General features: G+C 43.8%; 2 long non-coding RNA genes and 1 other non-coding gene across 3 annotated transcripts; 1 reads left to right on the top strand and 2 right to left on the bottom strand.

The window, feature by feature from the left end:
- Positions 1-1948: 1948 nt before the first annotated feature.
- LOC114429751 (uncharacterized) lies at positions 1949-2398 on the bottom strand. Its single transcript, XR_003669915.1, has 3 exons — positions 2362-2398; positions 2128-2277; positions 1949-2006 (listed from the first exon to the last, which is right to left on the bottom strand). It is a non-coding gene; the product is annotated as an uncharacterized LOC114429751 (long non-coding RNA).
- A 3460-nt stretch (positions 2399-5858) lies between these two features.
- Positions 5859-5931, top strand: trnak-uuu (transfer RNA lysine (anticodon UUU)). Its single transcript has one exon. It is a non-coding gene; the product is annotated as a tRNA-Lys (tRNA).
- Positions 5932-12405: 6474 nt separating this feature from the next.
- Positions 12406-15088, bottom strand: LOC114429749 (uncharacterized). The gene is made up of 3 exons (XR_003669913.1): positions 15029-15088; positions 14882-14939; positions 12406-12697 (listed from the first exon to the last, which is right to left on the bottom strand). It is a non-coding gene; the product is annotated as an uncharacterized LOC114429749 (long non-coding RNA).
- Positions 15089-18241: the final 3153 nt, after the last annotated feature.

Raw genomic sequence — 18241 nt, 5'->3', positions numbered from 1 at the left:
TTTTTGGAATATTGTATTTTTCATATTACTCTGCATAATACTGGTTGACAGTTTTGCTCTGAATATGGAGTTTGATCTAGAGTATTTTGTGAAGAATCCTACAGTCCAGCAGTTGGACAAGTGTAGGAAGGTGGATTTATTAATGATTGCTGCGCGTTTTCAGGTCAGAGTGCCTCAAAACATTAAAAAGGAGGAACTGAAAGAGCTTTTGCAGGAAAAGCTGGTGGAGGAAGGTCTGTGTGTGTCTGTGCCCTCTGTAGAGGAGGCGGCGAAAGCTGACGTGAGCTCCCGTGACACGGTGCGGCCCAGCCCAACCGCTCCCTCTGGTCCGTCTGTTACGCCTGCTATGACGGCAGAGGAGATGCAGCTAACTCTCAGAATAAAAGAAATTGATTTGAGAAATCGCGAGTTAGAGGTGGAGGCCATGCACCTGAAGGTGAGGGCCTTAGAGCTAGAGCGTCTCCCCTCTGCGACTCCACACCCATCTGCCTCACGACAGGTTCCTCATTCTCCTCGTGACACATTTGATGTGAGCAAGCACATTGCTTTAGTGCCACCATTCAGAGAGTCTGAGGTGGATTGCTATTTTAGTGCCTTTGAAAGAATCGCAACCACTCTGAATTGGCCGGTTGTAACACATGACACTGCAGACCTTTGTTATTTCCTTTACTTAAAGCCTTCAGAAACCACCATGAGATGATAACATGACAACATAAATACATACTGATACTTTCTATTATACATCTACAAACACAGACCTGCTTATGGGTCTTTTACAGAGCCAAGCAGACCCACATGATCATTGAAGAACTCTGCTAAGTTACAGAAACAGGACTTAAAGTGGTATCAACATTTGTGAAATGTTCACTTTTCATGGACACAGAGCTGGATCAGTGTCCATGATGGCCACTACAAGAGACTGAAAGACTGTTATCACACAATTTATTTGATCACAATTTGACCAAATTCAACCAAAAACACCGAAGAACAGAAGCCACCTTAAAGTTCTGCACAGGCTGTGTTCAAGTCAGAATAATCAGCAGTGTGAGGTACGTGCAAAAATCCAAACCAGGACCCTGGGAATCTGAGGAGGAGGAGACTAGCTCCTAGCTACATATAGGCTGACAGCTACAGTCGTTTTGGGAAGTTGGTCAAACTTTCTATATTTCTGCATAAATATGACCCGAAACACGATCAATGCTGAATTCTGCAGGTCGACAAAACATAGCTGAGCTAGACAACAGAAAAATGCATAAACCGCTAGCGATTAGCACAATGCTAATTTGCATTGAAAAACCCATAAGGTCGCTAGCGCTATTAGCGTCACACTTTTAACCCGTTTTCTTAAACTTAAATAACTTAAAGTGCCTCCTATGAGCGCATGACGTAAGGTAAGGGCTTATGAAACATAATACTTACAGACAGATATTCTCAGACGACTAAAAAACATGTAGCAGGATGAAAAAACACAGCAGAAACTTTCCACTTGGCTCTGGAACCATTATGCTACTACGGAAGCCTTGTAGGACAATCTCAACTCAAACATAGGATTTTGGCTGACTATAGGGGGCAGCACAATAATATTTACATACAGTGTATGAATCTATCATTTATTTAAATGTTTTATTACTGAAATGTCTTTCCATACTTTGTTTCAGTGGGCTGCCTTTCTAGTACAGTGAGGCAGATGTTTAAGTCATGTTTATGCAGACATATAGAAGATTTTAAATGATTCATACACTTTGAAGCAGCACTGTAAATATGCATTACTCTGTGCTACAGATGCTCCAAACCATCAACCACCTGCAGAGCAAACAGACACATACAACCCCAAGAGTCCAGCAGAGCTCATCACAGCATGGAGACACTTCCAGAGTGATTCTTACCTTTGATCATCAGATGGCTGATCAGCTTTGAAATTAATGGGCTGAACCATCGACCGATCACTTTTCATGGACACACAGCTGGGTCCAGGTCCAGCAGAGTCTGCTCTCACATCCTGGATCCTGATAGAATCACAAACACTGACTCTGAGCTTCTTCTGGAAAAATGCTGCTGAACATCATGTTACACTTTAAATGTTTAATAATGATGGAAACAAACTGCAGCTGTGACATTAACTCTGACCTTTGACCCTCAGATGGATCAACAGCTTTGAAATCAGGGGGCAGATCCTTTGACCGATCACTCTTCATGGACACACAGCTGGCAGGTCCAGGTCCAGGTCCAGGTCCAGGTCCAGGTCCAGCAGAGTGTGCAGTGTGCTGCTGCTTTGTTCTTGAACACACAGATGTGTGAATAATGTGAGTGTGAGCTCTGACATGGAGAAGAGTCATGGACAGTCAGAGACGGTCCTCTTACCTCTGAGCTTTGGTCCGGCTCTCATGGTCCCCACACAGAGGGCTTTTAGAGGGAGGGACTCCCTCCTCTCTGTCCTCACACTGACTCATAGCAGAGCTCACACCTTCACACAAACACAGCAACATGACACAGAAACACACAGTCAGCATGTTGTTATTGATCCTTCATGTAGATGCTAACAGGCTAATCATGCTGTTAGCTTAGCATCAGAGCCTCAGACCAGGTTTGGTTCTCAGGCTTTTATTTTGGTGAGTCTGTAAACACACCAACATCTCTGATGCTGTTATTATTGATGTCACATGCTGTAAGTGGAACAGTGCACACACACATTCAGTGTTTGCTTCAGAATTCTGTCACTTCTCTCCATGTGTGAACATGTGAATAAATGAACATGTGTTCATGTGTGTTTCTGTCACAGTGTGAACAGACTGAGTGAAGCACTGAGACCTTCCTCTGTAACAGTCTGTGGACTGTTTTCTATAGAAAGGACAAACACATGAGCAGCTACTGTCTGAGCTCTGAGGACTGACACACTTCTCCTCATGGCAAATATTAGATTCACATATTTATGAACCCTTGAAGAGAAAATGTTTCTTCTGATGAGTTTCAATCATCGATATGAATTCATGAAAAATAAAACATGACAAATTGATGCATTTATAAATGTTTTAGTTTTAGTAACAAGAATCATCTGAACTCAATTCAACCAGATGCACCTGAACGCACCATGAACTTTAAACCAACCAAACTTACGTAACGTGGCGCGCGGCTGTTGCGCAGCACAGGCGCGTCAAACCGGAAACAGACTGATCTGATAAAGTCAGAATAAAGCGACCTTTTCTCCGCTTGAAGCTTTGAACGAGTCGATCTGAGTTTCAGAGCAAATGAAGCTGCTGAACTTTACAGAGAGAACGATCAACAGAGACGCTTGTTGTTGGTTCCGCGTTTCAGGGACTTACTACAATAAAGATCCATCAGTTACAGGCAGCAAAGATCAATGAGGTGATCACACTGATGATTGATCAGATATCGACAGACTCACCTGCTGAATCAGTCCTGACTTCCAGAAGTTTCCACCTTCGTGTGTGGAGCTGCTGGTTCTGCTGCAGTCTGTCTGACAGGAGCTCAAAAACGAAAGTAAGTCCACAGAAGCCACGCCTTTAAACCAGGACACGTCTCCAGCAGGGGGCGCCCTCACACTGGAAACATGAAGCTGATTTTTACAGCAGCCTCCCTGTTGTTGCTCTGTCTGTGTCTGTTTACATGATAACAGCTGTGACACAAACAGAACAGTGATGGACTTTATTCAACCTGCTCAGCGAGAGAAGCAGCGAGCAGCTCTGATAGAAGTCTGTCTGCACCATCATCAGGGTCTGATGCTGCTGCAACAGCCGGACTCTGGGACAAAGTGACGTCAGCAGATGTCGGTTTGTCCTCTGAGTCTCTGAAGCAACATGCGGCTCAGCTGGAAAACAGCTTCTGATGGAGCTCTGATAGTCTGACTTCATCTCTGAGAGGAAGAAGAGGGAGAAGCCGCTGCGCAGCGCGCGGACTCTCTCCAGCAGCAAAGTGCAGAGATCATCAGAGCTCCACATGAGCTGAACATGAAGAGACACAGTCCGCTAGCAGCTCCTTCACTGTCGGCCTGCAGCGCTGCTCCCACACTCATCTGGACTCTTTCATCCACACACAGAAAACACGAGCGGAACATTCAGCCTGCAGAGGAGCTGCCTTGGATTGAGTCTCCGCGGTTCTCATGGTGTGTTCAAGGACCGCCTCCCGCTCTCAGCTGATCATAACTACACTCTGACTGTGCTTGTGTTGCAGCTACGAACTGAACATGGCAGAAAAGTCAGAGAGCAACAAACTGCTGTCTTACATTCATCCTTCAGCTCTGTGCTCTAAGAGTCTGAGAATATGTGGTTTCCTTTATTTACAGTGGTGCATGTCATGTGACTTTACTTATGCAACATGTATGATAATGTTCTGTCTCCTCTCATTTCCAGACGTGCAGCCAAAAACATGTGCAGTGATGATATGTGACGGTATCATCATGGTCTCAGAGAGAAGAGCTGAGTGTCTGTTCTGATCTGTGGATGCTTGTGTCTCTTCTCCCCTGTAGTTTCCTGCTTGTTGCTCCGTCACACGCCCTCTGCTGGTGAGCCGCGTCATTACACACAACCGCTCATGTAATGAGGTGAATTTATAACTTTTGACTTTATGTGGAGGAGGGATTGATTTTGGAATGAGGAGGCTGCAACCTGCGATGGCACCACTAGATGTCAGCTTTTCACAGCATTGGTGGTTCAGTGGTAGAATTCTCGCCTGCCACGCGGGAGGCCCGATTCCCGGCCAATGCAAAGACACTTTTAACTGAGGAACATGTGAGGGGACATATATTCACCTTCACATCTATGCTGTTGTTCAGCATGTTGTTTTTATATGTGTTAACAGACCTATCTGACTTCTGTTAACATCACTGTGACATACACACAGAGGCTCTACACTTCACAGACGAGCTTCAGTGGTACAGTGCACATCACATTTGAAACAAGAGCACTTACCATCACTGGTAGTGAAGGTGTCCCAGGAAGAATTACTGTGATGTTTTACCTTTAGAGCCTTTTTATAGAACACACTCATTTGATTTAAATTAAGAATGTTTGTTGGTGCAGTAGCCAGCATGAGCACTGTAGATGTCTTTATTTAAAGAAGAAAAAGAGAAAAGACCATGTTTCAGCTCTTTCTGAGCCTCGTTAGTGTAGTAGGCAGCGAGTCAGTCTCATAATCTGAAGATTGTGACTTCAACCCTCACAAGGGGCACTTGTTTTAGAGCCAGAATACAGATTACAAAGAGCACACTGTATATTTACATGTCATCCAGGTCATATTCATAGAGACCACTGAAGCAAGGCTGAAGCTGGGCATTGTTGGGAGCCAGTGTGCAGGGCAATAGTTGCTAGACAGCAAGCCTTATCTAGACATGGAGGACAGTCTCCTCATGGAGGACAGTGATATGCAAAGTGCTCAATGACACAATATTATAACAAATACTTATGAGACATTATATAAGAAAGACCAGTGCATCATGACTTCAGCTCCATTCAAAGCTTTAGGAGGCTTCATGGCCTCCATCACTCCATAAGACTGTTCCATCTGTTCTGCATCTCTGACATGTGCTGGGACGTGGTCGCTTGGATGTTTCACTGCAGCTCATCTAGTAATAATGTGTAACACATATATGAACATCAAGCTGATCATGTCATGCTAAACTGAGTCCTTGGAAGAGAAAACTGACATGTAACAAATAACAATTTCACTTTGTAGATTACAGCAACATGTGTTTACACCAGAATTGGTCCTGTCAGCTGATATGAACAGGACTTCCTCCTCCACCCCCTCCACTGTCTGCACACACAGGAAGTTCACCCTTAATCAATGCTCTCTGTTTCAGTTAACCTGTCCGCACAGAATTAGTCTCTGACACAACATGTAGAGCCTGGATAGCTCAGTCGGTAGAGCATCAGACTTTTAATCTGAGGGTCCAGGGTTCAAGTCCCTGTTCAGGTGGAACGCTTTGTACTCCTGTGACACAGTTCTAGGATGGCCATGTAGCAGCTCAACTTCAGCAGCTTCAACTTCTATGTAGATGTTTTTTAGCAAGCACATAACAAACATCAATAAATGTACCCACATGCTGGGAACCACAGGCAGCATGTGGTCCTGACAGCACACAACAGAAAAACCACCATACGTACAAAATGGCCGCTTTAAATAGCTGCTGCCACACCTGGAGTCCTCTCCCATCCCCAGATAGGTGATCTCCTTCTCCCTCCATTACACTTACCCCACCATACACCTCACACCAAATACAATACATATGTACAATAAATACATGGAATTCCTTTTTATTAAAAGCTAAAAGCTGGTTTAAAACTCATAACTAAAATTGTCCTTCCCCCTGCACCTATTTCCTGAGTGGACTGGTCCGGAACCATAAATGCCTGCTTGTTCCAAGAGGGACTCTTTTGACTGTCACCCCTGGCCACAACAAAAGGTAAGAGCTCACACACCATCACACATTAACAATAAACAATCATTAAAAACCCACAATCCGATCATTGTATAGTTAATTCAGCATCTGTTTCTTGTGTCTTACAGATAATACCTACAGCTAGTGATGGGTTTTCAAGGCTTTGTTGAAGCTTCGACACCTGATTCAAGAAAAAGGTTCATTACTCGAGGCTTCAATGACACAGTGCTCGAGTAGGACATCTAGTGGTGAATAAAATGAATTGCGGTGTGTGTTATTGGTTCATGGATCGTTTGGCATTTGAATCTCCGTGCAGCCTCGTTCGACTACACTACATGGCTGACACAATAAAATACATTAAACTTTCAGTTTCACTGCACACAATTGTTACAAAGTTACATTTGAAGTGGATACATAATAATTAGGGCTAATCAAACATCATGATGAATCCGATTAAAATGTTTAACACAATTAAAGCATTTGCGGCAGAGAACAAAGCTGGATGCTGGTGTAGGGGAATCATCGTCGGTTTGGGTGCGAGAGGGTCCGGGTTCAAAACTTATGATACGTGAATCAGCAAGAGGTCCTCCACACACACACATGCAAGAGAAACGTGATCAATAACTTTTCTTCTACTAACATGTACACAATGACAAATTGCGATTAACTGCGTTTAATGCTATGAAATTCTTAGATATAAATAATAAAAATAAATGTGCATCGTTTGCATCCAAGTAATATATTTAACTCATATTTAAAGAATCTCAAACTGATAAATGTATCAATGTATCTAATATATTTCACTATCTAACTGATTGATCTATTACTATATATTGATATATAGTCATATCCCTGAACACACCCGGTCCCACCAAGCGATTACAACAATAAATAATTACTCCATGTTGCTGTGTTTTTATTTTATCAATCATCCCACTGCCACTACACAAACAAAAATCATGCTCCCTACATGGGTTAAAGGTGAACTAAAAAAAGATTAACTGTGCTAGCAACCACTGCTAACAGTAATGAAGAGGCCCTTCATTACGGGGGGGACACCTTCTGTGGGTTGGTGGTGAAAAAAAGTACATTAGTATATTATGAAATATAATAATATGAAGTAGTTGAGATTTCCTGCAGATTTTAACAGGTTGTTAAACTATTTTAGCTACAGAAGTAAACACTTAATGACTATTTCAGAGACAGATTCAATAAACACTCATTGATTTTAAAACACGGTGACAGAAACTAATTCCAAGTGAAACAACAGTTTTGTCAAACACACTGGTGGCACTACACTAACAGATGATACAAAGCCTCCATATCTGAGGCCTTCTCTCATTTACAGAGACAAAACACTGGCAAATCTCCCTCATGTCCACCTGATAGAGTTTCCCCGTCATCACTCACCTCAGCAAGCATACTTTTGAATTAACAACCAATATAAGTGAGCTTTAAATATATATATCATCAATGAAATAACATCAGCATGTTGATTTAACACAGTTCTCTTCATCTGAGTTTCAAAAAGTTGTTGGACCATGAACCAAACTCTGCTTAATGCAGATAATACTGAAACACTAAAAATACTAACTTACAAAAAGATGCATGTCTTTATTTTTATTTGCTTATAAAACGGCTGAATTCACAACAAACCTTGTGGATGTGTTTATAATGACGCCCTGCCTCATCTGCTACATCAGTGTTTCCCTGTTCATATAATGCTCCACTGTGTCCTGACGGTCCATCACATGTGTTTTATTGTTGCTGATAAGAGTAGGAGCAGGTGGCTATGTGTAACAGGAGCTAACCTGGCCTTATTACAATATGGGTTAAAGCTGAAAACAACTCTAACTCTCCGTGTCTTTGTTGGGAATCTCCTCATGTCCATTGTGTGTGCGGAGGGAGCAGAAAAGGCAACAACATGTCATCAGACAAATAAAACCGTCTACTGTAACTGAAAGTAAACAGCAGCTTCCTCCCAACTTTTCTAAGTTTCTTTAACATCAACCTAACGTCACCTGGGGCCATGTGACAAACAGTCAGGCTTCAGCATGAGCTGGACTTTGTGGGATGACACTGACGTTACCTCCTCCAGCTTCGACCAGCACCGACGGTTCTCTTCACTGTGTTTTACGCTCGCCCGAAGAAACCACTGGCTTTGTTAGGTCTGTTACTATAGTAACGGTATTGCAGCACTGTGGTAACCAGGAAAACTGGAGGATCCTCAACCGTTGGTAAATGGGACCGTCTGGCCTTCAAAGCACTTCCTGATTGTGGCGCGACGTCATAAATTTTGGTGGCAGTGTTTCCACCAACAGGAGACCAGCTGTTGAGGAAGATTTATTAAAGCTGCAGATTCACATGAGGTCAGAGATCAATTCAAAACAATAAACAATCAATCCCTGCATTATTGTAAACAAACACAACAGCTCTGTACACAATCAATTAAACTAACATTACAAATGTGCAAATATTGATCACTTGATAACTGATCTCCCAGCCATCATTACAATCAAACAATAATCCCGTCGTCTGTGAAAACGAAGCAGAACAGTGTGTTCAACAACTACAGGCTAAAGTCCACTTTGCACATTACACAGAGTGTAAGGCCACACAGGTTGGGAGGAAGAGGAGAGGTGTATGGACCAACACGTTTTCACTCGACCACCTTCAGGTCTGGTCCAGGGTCCTCTGGGCTGCTCAGAGAGCAGATCTCTAGACAGTTGTTGTTTTTGCTGCCCTCCTCTGGACAGACCAGACGGTGTGATTTGCGGTCGGCTTGTCTTTGTTGCCACACGTAAAGTGCAGCAATCATCAGGGCACAGATGCAGAGCACCAGCAGGAAGGAGACAGCCACCATGTGTGAACACATCCTGGAGGATGTTGAAGGGAAGCTGTTTGGGGGACTTTGCTTTGGCAAAGGACGTCCACTTCCTCTGCAGAGTCCTCTGTCCTCCCACATCGTCCTGTAATTGCACACACAGGCATCAGACTGTAGCATCAGATGACATCACATCCTGCTGTCACTTTTTATGTTACCTTGCAGACTTGAGACACACGGGAGATCTGCAGTTCGTCCAGGAAGTTAAACTCTTTCCCAATTTCACTAAAGAAGAAGTAGAGTTTCTTCTCGGCTTGGTCCAGAGAAGAGCCGACAAACGATGGGTCTGAAATACAGGAAGTGATGAAAGGAAGTGTCATGTGGTCAGAATACAGAGAAAAGAGATGTGAGAGCATGTGATCAGCTGACTCAGCTGAGTGGACAGGATACATTTTCTTTACAGAACCAAACTGTCTCAATCAGTGTCAGTGAACAATGAACTGATGGTATCAGATGATAGATCTGATATCTGTAAGAAGACTAGTAGAACGTTCAGACTCAGAGGAAGTGAGTCACTGTTCTGTGGCTTGAAGTCAAAGATGTGACATGAGTGTTTCCATTGTTTCATATTTCTGTGTTGACGACCGAGTGATGAGGCCGCTCTCTCACACTGAGCTGAGACAAACTGTTACAAAAGTTCCGTCCCTCCCCTTTGTGCAGGTTAGCTAAGAACGGCTACCTGGCTGCTCCTATTTCACATCACACTTGGTTTGAGTGAAGGTGGAACAGAGCCGCTGTGTCCAGGAGTCTGATGGCGGCAGCTGGACTCAAGGATGGTGTTTTGAAGACGTTTCGTCCCCCGCGTCGCTTCTTCGGTCCTGCTGCTGTTCTGGTGTGGAATCTGAGTTTTTATGTGTTCAGGACCTCTGTGGGGGGATCTTGACTCACATGACTAAGATCCCTGTTCTTGGTTAATGGTCAGTTAAGGACCAGACACTGTGCAGGACTAGTTGACGGCCCCATTGTGTTAGGGTTTGGATGGGGTGAAAGCTGCTGGGCAGGTGTTGACAAAAGGACCGATTGTGTGATTTAAAGCTGACCCAGCAGAGTTGATTTACTCCTGGTCCTCTTTGAAGACCAAACCGCGTGAGACCTTTTCAGACCAGGTTTTGTTCAGATATCAGTGCTCTGCCTCACATAACTTTAGCAGAACTCAGATGAAGAATCATGGCTGAAACAGCATTCTCAGTGATTTCTGCTCTCAACAGATCAATATTTTAATTCAGAATGATTGATCCTCTTTGGCATAACAATACAACAGCAGACAACTCACTGAGTACATTCTGGCAGCTGAAGACACATTAGACAGATGAAGACTGTAGAGACACAGAGACAGACAGGTGCTGCTGGTAAGGCTTTCAGTTAACTTCAGAGTCCAGCACAGATCCAGGAAGTGTGTCAGCTTCCACAAACTCACTGGCCACCTCAGCAAAGGTGGGGAAAGGTCCTTCTAACTGAAAAGGCTCAGAGAAAAAGAAAACATCTAAAACATCTCACTTTCAATAACGTCTATTCATTTCAGCAGCTCAACTTCTCCCATTCATTCTAAAATCAAAACTCCAGACTAAAGATTTTTCACCTTTCAGCCTGAACCATAGAAATAATAATCTGATTACAATCTGATGAAGACTCAGTCTGTAAAGTAATCTGATTACGATCTGAAGGACTTTGTCCCTCAAGTTCTAGTCCGTCTTCAGAGAGTGTGGGCAGCTCTCTGTGAGTCATCACATGACTCCATCTGTGAGCAAGGCACTGACCCGAGGCGTAGCTCCAGGCTTTGAAGTGACATGATCAGTGCTGAGGGGCTGCTTAGCAAGGCACCATTGTTTACAGAGCAGCGTTGAGGAGGATTAAATCCAATGACCAAGCATCATCTTCATCTTCATGGCCTCCATCTTAGGCGCTAGACGGTGGAATGGGAGGAAGAGGAGGCCGTCTGCAGAGACACACAGTTACAGTTTGAGCTTTAAAACGTCTTTCTCTCCTGGTCTGGAATGAACCACTGAACTGTACCTGTTAGGAGAGGCAGCTGGTGCAACACTTCTGTGCCGCTGGGGTTTGATGTCGGAGGCGTAGTCGGGGGGCTGTAGGAGGTCGGGGTAGCAGGCCAGGGGAGGCTTCCTGGGCAGCACCGGTCTGAGTGGAACCTGATACCTGAAGAATTTATATGTTTACGCTATATCTAAAGTGGAATCTTCATCAAATGTCATCAACCATGATTAGTCGTTCAAATAGCTGATTAGTTTTGTTGATTGATTAAATGGGTCGAACTAACCCTGAGAATTTGTAGTTCAGGGAATGTTATCAGAATCTACATAAATCCAGGACCTGACGCTCACCTGTGTCCCTGACCAATCAGCTTACACCAGATTTCAGGTGAGTTCAATAATCACAGTGATCAACCACCTGATCACATTACACTGATCAATCAAGCGGCTTCTCTACTCAGCACTATCAGAGGCTGCAGCCAGAGGCAGGTCGTACCTGTCCAGTTGTGCAGGGGTCAGGGGGGAGTGGCTTGTTGGGTGGAGCTGGTTGACTCGCTAGCAGCTGAGAGGTTAGTGATGAAGAAGAGCAGAAGAGGAAGAGTAGAGCCTTAGCAATGGGATGCTGTGTACTGAGCTATATTGTGAAATTCTGTTAAGTGATCACAGCATGCAGACAGAAGTGTGACGCCCCCTACTGTACGAACAGAAGATGTCCTATGACTTTTACAGTACTTTTATATTCCACATCATATTTAATGCTGTTTCTCCTCCAACCAGCAGGTGGAGCTGCAGCCTGATCTGATCTGTACATGAACTGCAGACAAACACTCAACAAAGAAAACCGGTGGGGGGGGTCGGGGGGCAGTGGCTTGATGGGAAGGGGGGGGGGGGCACACGAGTCAGTGATGACCAGGAAAGAGAGTGACATCACAGAATTCTCCATCTTTACTGATCTGCCACAGGCCAGTGCTGTAGCTCTCAGTCTGCCCTGATGGTGGCAGTGTGTAGATAGAGAGGACTTCATAAATGATACACTATTACCTAACTATTCTAATAATCACACATTAACACGGAAACAGCACATGGACACCGGCAGGCAAGGTTACCTGTGGCTGAGGTTTTAGAGCGGGATCAGGGGGGAGTGGCTTAGTGGGAGGAGCAGGTCTGTCATGAACCTGACAGGAGAGAAAACAGGAAGCAGAGACAGAGTGACAGAGCTGCACAGAGGTCAAAGGTCAAACAGGCAAGGTTGCCTGTAGCATGTGATCCAATCACAGCTGTGCCATGTGATGTGGTCACCTCACACGCTAATCCCAGGTGTGAACAGTCACTGACTCTACATGGACCCCAGACCAGGACCTGCAAGTCCAGCTGTACCTGGGAGGATGAAGAGGAAGATGACAAGCAGAGCAACATGGACAGGATCCGACTCTGAACACACAGAGAGAGAGAAGGTGACGGGTTAGTCACAGTCCGTCAGGAGGTCAGAGTGTGCGTGTGTCTGTGTGTCAGTGAGTGTGTGTGTGTCAGTGAGCAGTCAGCGTGTGTGTGTGTCTGCAGTCAGAGTGCAGTCAGTGTGTGTGTGTGCAGTCAGTGTGTGTGTGTGTGTGTCTGCAGTCAGAGTGCAGTCAGTGTGTGTGTGTGTGTGCAGTCAGAGAGCAGTCAGAGTGTGTGTGTGTGTGTGCGCAGTGTGGAATTATATAAGGTTACCTATGCACTGACATGATACAGAGCACATATTTACTCGTATGTATGCTTTCACTCAGAGAAAAAGGGAGGTTTTCACACTCTTTCACACAAACACATCCTCCGTTACAGGGAGTTCGCGAGGATGTTATCATTCCTGGAACCCTTTTGATGCAGTGAAGGCGAAGCACTGGGAGGCATCGGACGTAAGATAAATCATCCAACATACGAGGGATACAGAGTGTTTCACAGTCATAAATATGTTAGACCAATTATTATAATTGGTAGGTGGGAATAACAGGGCAACATGTCCCAATATGGTAATACCAACGAAGGTCTTGAAAAACTGTTGATCTATTATGCAAATAGATTATGCAAATGTACCTCCACGAGCCTGTGTCCAGGGAGGGGCAGAACACTTATGGAGGGGAGTGAAGCAGACTGAAAGGCCTGTGTTCACTGTGTTCTCCCTTTGCAAAGGCGAAACTACAAACCCAGGGTATTGTCTTTCACTCAATGTTCTGATTACAGAAGACGGAGTCTGACAATCCGGGGTGACCAGGGAAGGTCACGACAGCAGTCAGAGTGTGTGTGTGCGCAGTCAGAGTGTGTGTGCGCGCGTGTGCAGTCGGAGTGTGCGCGCGTGCGTGTCTGCAGTCGGAGAGCAGTCAGAGTGTGTGTGTGTGTGTGCGCAGTCAGAGTGTGTGTGTAGTCAGAGTGTGTGTGTGTGTGTGCACAGTCAATGTGTGTGTGCGCAGTCAGAGTGTGTGTGTGCGCGTGTGCAGTCAGAGAGCAGTCGGAGTGTGCGCGCGTGCGTGTCTGCAGTCGGAGAGCAGTCAGAGTGTGTGTGTGTGTGTGTGTGTGCAGTCAGAGTGTATGTCTGCGTCTGCAGTCAGAGAGCAGTCAGAGTGTGTGTGTGCAGTCGGAGTGCAGTCAGTGTGTGTGTGCGTGCAGTCGGGAGTGCAGTCAGTGTGTGTGTGCGTGCAGTCGGGAGTGCAGTCAGTGTGTGTGCGTGCAGTCGGAGTGTGTGTGTGCAGTCAGAGTGCGTGCGTGCGTGTGTGTGCGAGCAGTCGGAGTGTGCGCGTGTGCGTGTCTGCAGTCAGTGTGCGCGTGTGCGTGTCTGCAGTCAGAGAGCAGACAGAGTGTGTGTGTGTGTGTGTCTGCAGTCAGAGAGCAGACAGAGTGTGTGTGCGTGCAGTCAGAGTGTGTGTGTGTGTGTGTGTGTGTGCAGTCAGAATAGTATTTTCTGCTGATCTTTATAAATAATAAACTGTACATTTTCATAATGCCCACTGGTAAATAGTTAGAAATGTTCAAACTGTGTCTCTCTCTCTCCAAAATGCCAACAGGCAGAATGACCGTTTGATATAATAACCACAATATTGCTCCTCACGTGAACTATACTTTATACTATGGTGGAGCATTTGTATATTACTACAGGTTTCATAGTTTTTTTATGTTATTTGTTTTATATGATTTTTTTCCATACTTTTTGATGCCACTTGGTGAGAATTAATTACTCTGATTACTCTTATTACTTACTCTGTACTGAACACTATTTACTTTGATGACAGCAAGGGAGAATATTTTTTTCCAACAGACTAATAATTCAAAAGTAACATTGTCTGATGTAAAATATTTGCATGAAACACAAACGGCTCTCTGCATCTCAGAGCAAAAATCTCTTTCTATAGTATAAATCAGATCACTTAACTGTGTAAACTTTATAACAGTCCTGTGATCCTATGATGAATAAGTATGAATGCATGCACAGCTAGATGTTCAGTCACTTTCACTACCGCTCTCCGAATTCACATAGCAGTTGTCCTCTCCTGTGTTCCCTATAAACCACAAAACCACAAGAGGGCGAATCATTCTCACTGAAAGTAGGTATTATCACAAAAATTAAGTCAGTCTCCAGCAGCTTACCGTTTGGTGTTTCTTCCTCGTCGTCAAGGTGATCCATGTCGTGACTCACAAAAATATTCTAGAAAGATAAATCACCTTTGAAATCAATCAAAAGATGATGTGGAAAAATTCTATAATTCTGCTGTAGACTGAACACAAGTTGAGTACCTTAGTCCTGACAAGTCTTTCCCAGTGTCCCTGCTGCTGTTTGACTAGTTTGAGAACGGGTTCGTTGGACTTCATTTCCCAGCAGCACTGTTCAGCAACAATATTCTGGTAAAGCTCCAGGTCGGCTCTGTACTGACGACCATTCACTCTGCCACTGCAGAACAAAAAGAGGGCATCAACACACTCCAAGTTTCCTCCATACCAGGTCACTTGTTTGCAATTCTGAAGCATTTAAGGCAATTTACGATTTCAATTTGCAAAAACACAAAAGGGAACATTAATATTCTACATTGTTTCATGATCATCTCTCAAACTCTATAATCTCCCCCTATATCCCTCCTCATTCTTTGTCAGGGTGAACCAATAAACCACTATAATTCCTTGGAAGCTTCCCACAGGTGAGCAACCACAAGGAATCAGGTATACTGACAGTCAAGAAATGCACCAACAACCAAGTTACATATTTGCTGCTGATAGAAGGTCTTAGGAATCAGATGGGCAAGCTTTATTCTACTGTTATGTAATGTATACAATGAAAATCTGACACAAATGAGGGCGGGTATATTGAGTCTGTGCAAACAAAGAAGTTTGTTCCCTGACATGAATGAATGTAACTGCAGCAGAGTAAAGATATCTTTGCTAAATTAGTATAATGTTAGGCCAATCAAATTTCATGGTAATGTAATCACAAATTAAATGTAGATTTCCTTTAAATCCAATTATGAGACAGCTGTATTATTCAGAAACAACAGAATACAGAACAATCACAGTAGCACCAAAGGAAAGTGACTGAATGAGATGCCCTTTACATTAAACTGTAACCCGGAACTGTGTGACACCGTTTGTTTGTCTAATTTACAGACTGGCATGCCGAACATGTACCCACTACCACCAGTGTAAAATGCTCTGGACAGAAAGTTCCACTGAATGTTGGATGTGATGAAAGTGAGTGAGCAAACACTGGTGGTCTGGTCCTGACAGACCTGTAGATGACTCTGTCAGAGAAGAAATCACAGCGCTGACTTTCTGGGTTCACCAAGATCACTCTTGCAACTGCACAGTTGACCGTCTGATACCAACGTACATGGGGGTGGTAACAGAAATCCAACAACAAAACACTTAGAACAATGTAACTGTATTATTAAGACCACATATTGTACGACGTCTCGTGCCTTTTTGTTGAGTCGTCTCTTCTGTTAGTGCTGATGACCTGCTGTCTGTAGCTTTCATCTGCCCCTTCAGGTACACCTGTACACATGATTTATGGAGTGTCTCAGCTCATTCATAGTAGCCTATATAAAACATCTTTCTGTGTGCTAGTTTACACCATCTCTTGCCTCTTAGTGTCAATCTGCGATGTTTAGTAAACTGTGGATCTGTATAGAAGTTACAAAAATGCTTTTACCATTTCCAGAGGGGTTTAGAGAGGCAGCCAGGCTAATCACTGGATACACGTCTATCGCATCCCTCTTCCTGTGTATGATAGCCAGCGTTCAATTAAACATTTGTGACAGTGTGTATGTGACAACAACAACATCAAAATGGATATAAACCTTAAGTGGCTACAGAGCAGAATGAAAGGTATTACAGGAGCACAGAAACAAGAGAGCAGAGGCTGTGTGGTTCTCTTACGCTCTTTGCAACAACAACCACCTAATCAAAGGCAATAAGCTCTGACAACACCCAAACAAACTGGGAATAGGGTTATAGAATAATTATTGTATGTTTCCTCACTGTAACGCTGCTGTTAGTAATAACAGTTTCTTTGGCGGACCTTGAAGTTTCTATGCCCTATTACTCAACACTGTGCTCTGTTTGTACAAGGAGCCCTGACAATCAGGCATCTCTGCCACTCCCTACGTATTGATAATAATGCCGCACAAACTTAATCACAGTACTCATTTTGAATGTATACAAGACCTGAAAGAATACAAAGCTCAATCAAAATCAGCAGCACACCATGCCAAACACATACTGGTACTCACACTCAAAACTACACTGAATCTCTGAAACACATGCTTATCTAAAGACACCAACCTCTCCTTCTTAATTATTATTAATTAATATTATGATTCATTTTCTTCTTTTTAATGCGAAAGAAGAAAAGAATTCTAAGAAGAAGAAAAGAAGAAAACAAATCTGTCAGGGCACGGTTACATTTCCATTCTAACAATATAAAAAGCACTACTGTTTCCATTACAGCTGAAGGTTTACAAACCATGTACAGAATCATTGTATCATTTAAAATAACACAACATAACAGTTGTGGCTGTGTTAGTAACTCACTTTGTAGATGACTGGCTCAGAAAATACTGGGGTATCAACACACAGTATCTGTGAAGAGGACACAGAAAATCATCAACACATGCATTGTGTTTACTGTCAGTTGTTGTATATGCTGCAAACACAACCCAATGACTCCATGGGTATTAATAAAGTTCATGTGAACGCACGACACTTTGATCATGTTCAATTTCAAATGACATAAACCAAACAGGCTCTCACACACAAGGAGTTCAGCAGCTCTGGTGCTTTAACACATCTTCATTAAAGTGAACAGCCATGAAGAAAGGCCTCCATGTTCAGTGAAAGGCACTACAAACAGGTTTTATCCTGCTGACTGAGCTACATGCTGTCACTCATTTTGACATCCTACTCGCTATCTCTGGGCTCACAAACGGGAAGTTCTTAGATGACACTTTCTATGTCTCAGAGAAAACTCCTACCTGCTCTCGTACTATAGAGTTCCTTCTGTTGAATGTGTCACTGTTTGTTTAGCATGTTCCTCCTGATGTTAGCTGTATGACTGCTGCAGCGACCGCTTGTTTTCTTTTAACGGCAGCCGGACACGGATGCGGCGGAGTGTTGTTGGACAGCAGCAGAAGACGCAGCGTAGACCCAGATTAATTAGTCACAGGTTCACTTGCTTCGATTTTCGCATCGATTGATCTAGACGCAAAGGCGTGAAATCAAATATTTGTAAAACTGTTTTATTAATATTTACAAATACACAAATACAGACATAAGACTTCTTACCATAATGTGTTTTTGAGATTGGAGGTTGAATCCTTGTAAGCCGATGTTACCCCACATGGTAAACAGAGTTTGCTCCATCAGCACGCTGTCTCCTTTCCTCCCTGTGGACGTGAACAGCTCCTCCAAGTGTGGCCGAGGAACATGAAGTCATTGCAGCAGCATCAAAACAAGGTCCTG

Source organism: Parambassis ranga, unplaced genomic scaffold (genome assembly GCF_900634625.1).
Source record: "Parambassis ranga unplaced genomic scaffold, fParRan2.1 scaffold_21_arrow_ctg1, whole genome shotgun sequence".
Classification (NCBI taxonomy): Eukaryota; Metazoa; Chordata; class Actinopteri; family Ambassidae; genus Parambassis; species Parambassis ranga.
Note: the sequence above shows the minus strand (reverse complement) of the source record. Positions and strands in the feature narration are given on the sequence as shown.